Source organism: Ovis aries, chromosome 3 (assembly GCF_016772045.2).
Source record: "Ovis aries strain OAR_USU_Benz2616 breed Rambouillet chromosome 3, ARS-UI_Ramb_v3.0, whole genome shotgun sequence".
In the NCBI taxonomy this organism is placed as follows: domain Eukaryota; kingdom Metazoa; phylum Chordata; class Mammalia; order Artiodactyla; family Bovidae; genus Ovis; species Ovis aries.
Genome location: NC_056056.1, coordinates 32,750,541 through 32,759,553, shown reverse-complemented (window position 1 = coordinate 32,759,553; position 9,013 = coordinate 32,750,541). Strand labels below are relative to the sequence as shown.

General features: G+C 62.0%; 1 protein-coding gene across 7 annotated transcripts in view; it reads left to right on the top strand.

The window, feature by feature from the left end:
- Positions 1 to 208: 208 nt before the first annotated feature.
- Positions 209 to 9,013, top strand: part of DNMT3A (DNA methyltransferase 3 alpha) — a 104,508-nt gene continuing 95,703 nt past the window's right edge. For 6 of the 7 annotated variants that reach the window (XR_006059125.1, XR_003588659.2, XR_006059124.1 and 3 more), the window contains exon 1: positions 821 to 991. The gene's annotated coding sequence lies outside the window, so the exon portion shown is untranslated. Of the gene's footprint in view, positions 383 to 820; positions 992 to 9,013 lie in introns of those variants that run through there. The other variant, XM_027966565.2, reaches the window with a different exon arrangement.

Here is a 9,013-nt window from a genome sequence, read left to right as displayed (position 1 = left end):
GTACGGGGAGCTCACTCCCTTCAGGGGAGGCTCATCCAATAGAGGTACTCGAGCCTCCAAGACCGCCTGGATAGGCCCGGCGCCCCGACCTTGGCCCTGTTGAATGGACTGGCCTCCACTCGGCGGCGGCACCTGGCGGGGGTGGCGGGTGGCGTGGGGGTTGCGACGCGGATGGGCCGGCGCTGCTGTCCCCAGCCCCAGTGCTGAGGCAGGCAGAGTGCAGTGGGCTCTGGTGGAGGTCGGGAGAACTGCAGGGCGAAGGCCGCCGGGGGCTCCGCGGGCTGCCGGGGGGGAGGCACTTGACACCGGCCGCGGGAGAGGAGGGGCCGCTGTCCCTGCGGCCAGTGCTGGATGCGGGGACCCAGCGCAGAGGCAGCGCCAGGTAGCGGGGCGCCCCGCGCAGGGTTGCGGTGGTGGTGGTGAGGGCTGCCGCAGGCCCCCGGCGGAGTGGCCAGGAGAGCGGCCGAGGCGGGGTGCCTGGGCCCTGCGCACGGTCGGGGCGCTGCGGGGTCCAGCTCTCCGACCCGCAGCGTGCGGGGACCCCCGAGCCGGGACGTAGGGGCCGGGAAGTCGGGCCGAGGGCGCTAGGACCGGCCGCGCGCCCAGGCCGCTCCCGCCGCGGCGCCCCGGGGCCCCCAAGTCGGCGCTGCCTCGCGGGCCGGCTCCGCAGCGCCGGGGCCGGGGCCAGCGCGGCCGCGGGGGGCGAGCAGCGGGCGGAGGCCTGAGCCCGCGGGCGGCCGGAGGGAGGGAAGGAGGAAGGCGGAGAGAAGGGGTGGGAGGGGGGGACCCGGCGGAGGAGGCGGAGAGAGGGAGCGCGACAGCGAGCGGAGGGAGGGAGCGAGCGAGCGAGGCAGGCAGGCGGGCCGGGAGGGAGGGAGGGAGGGCGCGCGGGCGGCGGCGGCGGCGGCGGCGAGAGCAGAGGACGAGCCGGGACGCGGCGCCGCGGCACTAGGGCGCGCAGCCGGGCCGGCCCGACCCCACCGGCCACACGGTAATGAGCGCCGCTGCTGGCGGCCCGGGAGGCCGGCCCGGAGGCGGGCGGGGAGGAGGGTAGCCGGGCGGGGGGCACGGTGGCGGGCAGTGCCCGGCTCCGGACACGCTCCCGGATCCCCGCAACTCGGCGCCGGGCGCTCCCGGGGCCAGGGCTGCGGGCGGCGACGGCGGGCCGGGCTGGCCAGGGCGGCGCGGGGGATTGGAGGGTTTGTTTATGTCCCCGCGGGCTCGCCAGGCGCCCCCTCCCGTCCCGCCCGCTCCCGGCGCGGAGCCCCCTCCGCGCCCCCGCCCGGCTCCGGGCTCAAGTTCAAGTCTATACAATGCCGCCGGGGGCCCCCCTCCGCCGCCGGCCTCAGCCTCGGTGCCCGGCTAGGCGCTGCCGCAGGGGCCCCGGCCTTGCCGCCCCCGCCTTCCGGGCCGTGCCTGCCCCCGCCCCGGGGCCCAGCCTGGGGCCTGCGGCCGGGGCGCTGGAGGGCTCGGACCCCGACCCGGAATAATCGGCTCCCGCCGCGGCCCGCAGGGAGCGGGGGAGGGGGGCGGGGGCCGGGCCCCGCGCAGGCTCCGCGGCGGCGGCAGAAAATGGCAGCCTGGCACGACCCGGCCCCCCGCCCCTCCCCCCCGGCTCCCGGCCCTCCTCGGCCCGGCGGGGCGGGGGGACCCGGGAGGCCCCCGGGGGGCGGGCCGAGGGGTGATCCGGGGGCCGGGCCGGGGAGCGCTGCGCAGCGATCTTCCTCCGGCCACCTGTGGCTGGGGGTGCGGGGTGCCAGCGGATCTGGGAGGGGCGGCGGGGGTGGGGAGAGTGCCAGTTGGGGGGCACACCTCTCCGCGGAGAGTCGAGCGGCGCGCGCGCGGGGCGGCGGGGCGGGGGGGGGGGGGCGGACGTCGTGCCTGGCTCCTCCCTGCCCCCGCCGTGGGCCGTGGGAGCCGGGGCGGCGGCGGCGGTGGCGGTGGCGGTGGCGGTGGCGGCGCCGCAGTGTGGGGGCGGGGCGGGGGCGGGCGAAGATCCCGGACCCGGGCCGCGGGGACCGGAAAACGCAGGGGGGTGGGAGCCTCGGGGCAGGGGCCCGGGGCGTTGCGGGCGGGGGCGCCCAGGGTCGCCCCCTGCAGCAGCACCCACCCGCCTGCACACACTCACACGCACGCGGACACACTCACGCACACGCACCCCCGCTGGGCCGGTGCAGACGTGTCCTTGAAAGCTTCGCATCTGCACGGTGAAGGACGAGGCCTCGCCGAAGCTGCGGCTCGGGGTCTTCGGCCCCTACGTCCCAGTGCCCCGGGAGACCCCAAGCTTCGGAGCCGCAGGCGGCTTCGGGCCGTGTCCCGCCCTCACCCCAGCTCCCTTCCCCCAGGCCGCCCTGCCCTCCCTCCCCCTCGGCTCCGAAGGGGCTGGCCGGAGTCCAGGGCCCGCCCCCGGCCTCCCCCAGCCCCCCATCGCTGGGGCCCGCGGCCCTCGGGCTGCCAAACTGCATTTCGCTTTCCTGGAGCCTCCCTTCTTGGGGCACCCACTCCCTTCCCTCTCCCCCCACCCCCCAGCCCCTGTTATTTCCCCCTTTTCTCTCCATCCCTTCCGTCCTTCCTTCTCTCTCTACTGCAAAGCCTGTTGAGTAGGTGTTGGCGCCTTGGGTGGGGAGTGAGGGGCTCGCTGGTTCTCAGGGGCTCTCTTCCCCCCGGCTTGCGAAGGGGAGCCCCCTGTGGCTGCACCTTGACCCAAGATGGCGTCCTGCACCCAGCTGGGCAGCTCCGGCCCGCGTCAGGCAGGGAGGAAGGGCCCGGAGCCCCGAAGCTACACAACTCGCCCCCTCCCAAACCAGCAGGGATAGGAGGCTGCGGGAGAGGAGCCCGCCGCCCTGTGACCCAGCTTGCCCCTCGCTGCCGTGCCCAGAGACTGCCATCAGCATCCCTGGGGGACTGTTCCGTCTTCATGTTTCAGCCGGGGCTGCCAGCGGCTGAACCAGGCCTCCTGGGCTGGCGGGCTGTGAAGGGATCCTGGGATCAGGTGCTGCTCCGCTGTGCCTGCTCCCTCCCGGCAGATGTGACAGCTGCAGCCGAGGGAGCTTTTCTCCTTGGGCGATGCGGAGTGCTAGGACTGGCCTGTGGGATTTGAGGAGCCCAGCTGTCAGGCGGACCCTCGTTGGGTCGTCCCCCGTGCTGGCAGGGGCCGGTCTCTTGGTTGGTTTCCTGAGCTGCCTGGGTTAGGAGGCTTGGGTTTTTAGGAGTTCTTGCTAGGTTTCTGGGACAAGGTGGTCCCCCTTTGCCTCCAGGTCCCACTGAGGCCCTGGTTGGGCTGTTTGACGGGCAACTCTGTGAAAAGTGTGAGTCTTGTGTGCATGTGTGTGCATGTGTGCACATGTGCCGCACTCAGGCAGGGGCCCAGGCAAACCTGTGCAGCGGGTCTGGCACCTGCCCGCCTCCCTTCCCCAGGCCCCACTCCTCTGGGCCCTGGCTTCCTCTCCAGCCTCTTGTCCAGGTCCTTGGGCCTGTCTTCAGCTCCTCATCAAATGCACAGTTCCTGGCCCAGATGGACGGAGGCTCTCCTTGTCCTCCTTCCCAGGCTCATGGACCCGCAATAGGAAACCAGCTTTCAAAAGTGAATTCCTTCTCGAATTCAAGGAGTGTCAGTTTCACTGTGCAAGGGCTCCTCCCCCCTCCCCTCACCCCCCAAGCACTGGAGAAGCAGAGGAGAGGACAACCAGGGCCATGGTCAGGGTGTCTGTGGACAAGATTCTTCTGTAGGTGGGGGTTGGACTGCAGCTTGAAGGCCCATTCCAGCTTTTAAATTCTATGGCTCTGATTCCATTGGTGTAGTTTCAGACCCAGGAAGCGGGGTGGGGTGGTCTTATTTCCACCACACAGGGATAATCAGGAAGGACTTCTCAGGAGAGGAGGTCTGAGTGAGAGCGGGGCCTCCTGAGGGGTGGGCCTTTGAAGGGAGCTGGTGATGTGAAGGGTGGGGGGCCTTCAGGAAACAGGTCGGTCACATCTGGCTCCACAAGGAGTGTAAAAGTTTAGCCTCTGGTTAAGCCCTCACATGTGTGTGTCCTTTTGTAGGTTTACATGGGCATTTGTGTGTGTGTGCACAATTTCTGAGATTTCCTCTCTGAGTCCAGTTTGCAGTGAGCGTCTGAGTTCGTTGTGGATCTTCTTCAGGCTGAAACTCCAAACCTTCTCATCCTTTCTTGGTTTCCCTGGGGACCAGCCCCCATCCCAGAGTCACCTCATTAGAACAAGAGATGCTCCTAGTTTCATGCCAGTGGTCCTCTGAAAAAGTCTGCAAGGAAGACAGGAGAAGCTATAAAATCCTGGCCTGGGATGACCTGGCTGGGAAGAAGCAGGGCCAGAGCTGCCCTCTGGGGAGCTTAGACTGCCTCCTGCTCCAGCTCTCCTGGTCTCCTACACTGCGTGTTGGTCTCGCCTCTTGGTTCATAGTCTCCACGGGACAGGACTCTTGCCCTGGCCACCTCTGGGTCCCCTTGGTCATTTTGTGGGGCTTCTAAGGTGTCTCTCGGATAGTGAGGAAACTTGCTGCACATCTGTGTTTACGTCCCCGTCCTCTCCCTAGCTGCACGATTGGTGGCCAGGCTCTCTTCATCTTGCTTCTGCTCCGCCTTCCCCAAACAGTCACTGCCTACTTAGGTTCCTTAGGCTCAAGCCCCCCTGACAAACAGATTCTTTTTCAGCATGAGCCAGGACTCCATCAAGGCTCCTGTTTTTTTTGGGAGCCAGATAGAAAGGGGACTCTGAGAGCAGTGTTGCCAGCTCTCTAATGAGTGAGTTAAAAATAGACCACCCTCTCCCCATCCTCTGCCTGAAATGTTACCATTAGAATCCAAGCCCTAGAATTTAGGGTTGAAAGACAACCTGAAGCTCTGGGAGCACTTGGGCTGGGTTGGGGGCTGTTTGGGTGTGGACCCAGGCCCGGTTTCTTCCAGGGTTGGCAGCGCTACCCAGAGCCCAAGGCCAGAAGGGCCAAATGCCTGCCCATCACATGCTCCCCTCCCTTAGCACTTCCTGCCACCTTCTGCTCTCTTGATCCCGGGGTCCCTGTCTTGGTGCCCGGGTCCCCTTGCCCGGACCCATGCCCCACTTTCCAAGCCTTGCGCTTGGAAACAGGCAACAGTCAGGACCAAGGAATGGCCTGTAGGAATTGTTTCCACTTCCCTTTTGGTGTTTAGTGGAGAGTAGTGTGCTTGGAAGCTGGGGATCTCTGTGGGCCTGTGTGCTTTGCTGCTGCTGAGCAGGGCTTTAATAGTAAACCAAAGGTGTCAGATTCCTTTCCACTCAAATCTTAAAGGCTCGTTTTCAGGCATTTCTCTCTTTGATTCTTTTTCCTTAAAAAACAAACAACCTACCAGATCTAAGATCCATGCAGTGTCAGATTTGCGTGTGTGTCCCTTGGCTAAGTGTGTGGGCAAGACAGGGTGTGGTGCACGTGTGTCTCTGCATATTTCTGTGTACGCGGTGTGCAGCTGTGTGGGGACAGAGACTTGCTTCGACATGAGCCTGTCTGAGGCAGCCCAAGTGAGGGCCTTGGAGTCGGAGGGAGCTGCATTCAGCTTCTAGCTGTGTGATCTGGGACAAGCACAATTTCTTCGACCCTCCGTTTCCTCACCTGTGACATGGAAGTGAGACCAGGCTCTATGCACAGGTTGTTGGAAGAATAAAACGAGATAATGCCCATCGCCCTTGGCAGAGTGCAGGCGCTCAGCATGAGTAGCGTTATCATCAGGTAGTTTGCGTGGCTTGGTGCTGCAGTAAGTGCTCTGGGAAGTCTCGTCCACCTTCCTGCCTCTGTGTGCAAAATCTTGGACAGATGAGCAAAGTGCTGATTCTGATTGAAATGTCTTCAGAGGAGGGAGGCTTCTCAGCGCCATTTAGCAATCCTTCCAGAGTTTAGCAGGTCACAGTCAACAGGCTGTCTGTGTGTCCACCTACAATCCCTCACGCCAGCTTCAGCTCTTTATTCGGGTTCTGTCCCAAGTGCAGCCTGTTTACTTCCAGGTACCAGAGACTTTCTGAGCATTTCCTGCGGGCCAGACCCTGTGCCGGGCTTTGAGAGGGTACATGGTGAGTTTAGGGTGTGCCCAGGTAATTAATGCCATAGACCAAGGTCGAGGGAGAGGGAGACACAAAATGCTCGAAGGACAGTGAGGTGACAACCAACTGGAGAGATCAGGGAAGACTTCTTGGAGGAGGTGGCACCTGTGATGAGCCTGAGAGCACAGAGATGGGGCATCCTGACCGAGGAGAGGAAGCCAGGCTGCATGGGATAAGGTGGCTGGAGTGTGGTAGAGACCTTGGGGCAGTGAGTGGGGCCTCCGTGTGCTGGAAGCCAGCCTGAGGCCCCATGCTGATTTGAGGGGAGTGGGCCCCCATGCCCTGTAGCTCCGGTGTGGCCTGTAGGAACTCACTTCGAACTTTCCTGCTTGTGGTGGCTCTGGCGGGTGGTGGGGGAGAAGAGCTGGTGGTGGGGGAGAAGAGAGGGAGGGAAAAGAAAGGGAGGGAGGGGAAGGGGCCAGCTGAGCTCCTTTGGTGTAGGATCTTGATGATTCCTTTATGTTCTGTAGACTGAAGCTTAAGAGCTCAGACTCAGGGAAACAGAGCAGGGTTTAAATTACAGGAACCCCGGGGTGTCGCAGCAATTAAGGGGAACACCAGCGGGGCTGTCTCTGTCAGTGATGGCAACGTGATGTGAGTGATGTGAATGGGCGGCAGGAGGGTCCCTGACCTGGCCTCCCAGGGGCATCCCCTGTCCCAGGCTGAGGCATTGCAGCACCCACATCATTCTTGTAAGGGGCCGAGAGCACAGGAAAGGGGAAGGGGGTACCGCAGACCCTGCCTGCCCTGCCCTCTCGCCTCCCTCCTCCACATGCAGCAGAACTGAGCCCCCCACCTGGAGGAGAGATGCCCCCAGGTGTGACTGGCAGCCACAGCAAGGACAGCCAGTGGACAGGGCCCGCCAGGCCACATCTCCCTTGCTGATCACATCGTATCCCTGCTTGTCTGGAGGACAGAGACAGGGGGAGGAGGTGTGGGCGCCCGGGGCTTTCCTAGCCGAATCCCAGCAGGGAATGCAAATTTTTTTTTTTTCCAACTGCAGCTCTTCATTGCCCATTCCCATCCTGCTCTGGTCCCCCCTGACCTCCAGGATTTCCCAGCCTTATTTACATCTATAAGCAGATTCCTATTTTCTCTTTCCTGAGGTCATGGCCCTGCTCGCTGTCATCCCTATTGATCTTCCCTCTCTGTTTCTGTTTCAAATGTCAAGGTCATCTTTAATTCTGAGCCAGTTGTTGGATGCCCCTTCTGGGTGCACAGAGGGGATGGAGGACCATCTCTCACAGCTCGTAACGGGACAGCTAGAACTTGGGTGTCCTGGCCGCTAATCAGGTGCTCTTCCTGCTGTGCTGCTAGGTAGATGGCTCCTGGGGTCAGTGCAGAAGGTGTTCTAGACCTAATAGATCAGCTCGATCCTGGTGTGCCTGGTGCTTCTTACTTCAGAAGGTGAAAAGATGCTCAGAAGGACGTTATGCGGTCAGATCTGCAGTTGACTGAGCTGGGAGCTGGATGTGGGCTCTGTCATGGTGAATGCCCAGGAACACCTGAGCTGGGAGGCTGGGAGCTTGCCTTCCCTCAGAGTTTCCCCAGAGGACTCAGGGAGGGGCAGGCGAGGGTGCTTGGACCCATGCCAGGCAACTGAGATCCTCCAGCAAAGCAGAACCTGTTGGCAAAGGGCTTCTTGACAGCACGTTCCTGTGTGATTTATTTTGTAGACTCTGAAAGGGTACCTAAGTTAATGGATAAAAGGGAATCTAGTCAGATTCTCCCAAAGCCTTTGAAATGGGATACTCAGTGTGTCTATTCTGACATGTTGGATGTCCATGATATGGTGTGAGGTCACCCCCACAAGCAGCGTGCAGAGTCTGATCTCATTTTTGTCAAGTTCCTTTAAAATGTATACCAGTATGCACACGTATGCTAGTGATGCTTAGAAAAAAAATTGTTCTAGAAGGATCATCCAGCAAGCGTGTCAGCATTTTGGTTATACACTTTATATACTTTTGTAACCTTTGCGACAGTGTAAAGGCACATGCATTCCTTTCTTAATGACCACAGCAAAAATAAAACCACAGTTTTGAAGCTTCTGGATAAGAACTTGAAAAAAATTTGAGTCACCCTTAGGCTGGAAGGGTGGGCCCTTTTATAATGGATGTGAAACTGGCTTGGAGAGTGACAGCAAAGGGTGGAGCCACTCAGGTACTTGTATTTTCTGGAAAGGTTGCAGGGAGATTTATTGCAGACCCTGAGGTCTCCAAGCGAAGGCATGGACTGGTTGGGGTTGGGTGAGAGCGGAAAAGAGGCAGCTGGCAGCACCCCAGCTCACGCCGGGGCTGCAGACCGAGTTCGCATTAGAGGGCAGGGACGGGAAGCTCTCAGATCTGAGCAGGATGACAAACTGATCATCGAGGATCTTCAGTCTGGTTGCTCTTGTGACCCAAATGGTCCTGGTGTGGACCTCAGGCGACCCAGCCCTGGCGTAGCCTGGGGAGCCACACCAGGGCAGCCACATGCAGGGAGGACAAGATGGCGCTTCAGGAGGCCCTGCCAGGGGCGGAGGGGAGGCCTGGGAAACTCGTCTGGCATGTGGGCTCAAGCTGTGCCCGACTCTGATCCGGAGGCCCAGGAGCAGGTGGCAGTGACCCAGGTGACAGGGTGGAGAGGTGAGGAGGGGCGGATACAAATTCCTCTGCTGGTTGCTTGGCAACAGTGCCCACCTCCCCCTTCCACAATCGGGTCTCCCAGCCCCGGGCCATGGGTGCCAACTTGGAGCTTGCTTTGCCCCCTTTTTGAAGACTGGAAAAAGGGTATGTGGACTTCTCCAGCCCCGCCCCACCCCGCCTCTGGAGTGAGGCTGGAAGATAAATAAAAGGACCATTAGCATCAGCATGGGAGCAAACCTGTCCCTCTGCAGACCGCCCCTTGTCCCAGGTTGCCAGGAGACAGATGTGCAGGGCACAGA